The sequence below is a fragment of the Papaver somniferum genome, chromosome 4 (assembly GCF_003573695.1).
Source record: "Papaver somniferum cultivar HN1 chromosome 4, ASM357369v1, whole genome shotgun sequence".
Taxonomy (NCBI): Eukaryota; Viridiplantae; Streptophyta; class Magnoliopsida; order Ranunculales; family Papaveraceae; genus Papaver; species Papaver somniferum.
Genome location: NC_039361.1, coordinates 40,161,258 through 40,162,603, shown reverse-complemented (window position 1 = coordinate 40,162,603; position 1,346 = coordinate 40,161,258). Strand labels below are relative to the sequence as shown.

The 1,346-nt window shown below is 42.2% G+C and overlaps 1 non-coding gene across 1 annotated transcript; it reads left to right on the top strand.

Moving 5' to 3' along the window:
* The first annotated feature begins 1,037 nt into the window (after positions 1-1,037).
* TRNAD-GUC lies at positions 1,038-1,109 on the top strand. Its single transcript has one exon. It is a non-coding gene; the product is annotated as a tRNA-Asp (tRNA).
* The last annotated feature ends 237 nt before the right edge of the window (positions 1,110-1,346 follow it).

Sequence of the window (1,346 nt, the reverse complement as noted above, 5' to 3'; positions counted from 1 at the left end):
ATGCAGAAACAAAATTTAAACTTGGGCTTAAATCCATAGTTCCATTGACGGGCCCACAATTTCAAAACTTTTTACAAGGCTCGGAAATTTAGTGTGAGATAACAATACCCCAAACCCAGTAAACTGGGTTAGCTTTGGCTGGGCAAGTTTTAGCTGGTTCCTGCCTCATCCCACAGTTTGCTTTTCCTTGCTCTTCTCCCTTTCAGCAGCAAAGCAGCAGGTGCAGAAGGCAGTAGCAGCAGCAACACAGGAGGTACCTGGACTCAGAAGAGGAGTGTTCAGTTCACATAATTGGAGGAGTGAAAGAACACAACAAGTGAAGGATAAAATATGCATCTAAGATGCACAGCAAGATGAACATCAACAAATCTCAGACATTCACATCAATAAATTTCAGGCATTCAAATTTCAGTTGACAGTGACCCAATGGCCAATATGCTGTAGCAGCTGACTTAATGCTCAAGTACTCCAAGCAAATGCAATAACAGATGCAATTGGCAAGGCCAAGATAGGGGAGCATCCAGTTACAGGGCAGGGCAAAGCTACAGATTATGACAAAATGAGCAACTATGCAGACAATGAGCAAAGCCACAGAGCAAAGCTACAGATGCAGTAATGCTTTGCAGGTATTCAGAGCAGAAACAAAGATGCAATATGCAAGATGCAAATGCAGAGATGCAGATGAAGATAATGATGCAGAAGATGATGCAAACTAAAGATGCAATATGCTAATGATGCAATGCTAATGATGCAGATGCAGATGCTTACACTAAGATGCCTATCAGAACTATACAGCAGGTTATGCAAGAAAAGATGATGCAAGTGACAGCAAACTAAGCTACATTAAGTTACACTAAGTTACAGCTAATCTACACTAAGTTACACTAAAACAGCAAAACAACACAGTCAAAGGAACAACTTCACTACACAGCAGCCAAGTCCCCGGCAGCGGCGCCAAAAACTTGGTAGGCTTGGAAAGATGTATGAAATAAGAGAATAAGAAAGAAGCCTACTTGTTATACCTGCAAGTGCACAGGGTCGTTGTAGTATAGTGGTAAGTATTCCCGCCTGTCACGCGGGTGACTCGGGTTCGATCCCCGGCAACGACGCCAAAAACTTGGTAGGTTTCTAAAAAGACCTACAAACTAATACCGCAAGTGCACGGTGTCGATTGTAGCTTGTGCAAATACGGGTCGAATCCACAGGGACTAGGGTGTGAGTTGAAGTTTCCTAAACTGTTTTCTAAACTTAACAGAGAACAAAGGCAGTGAAATTCAGTGGCAGTGAATAAGAAACATTGAAACAAAGATAAACAAACCAAGGCTGTAAACCAAGGACAGTGATAA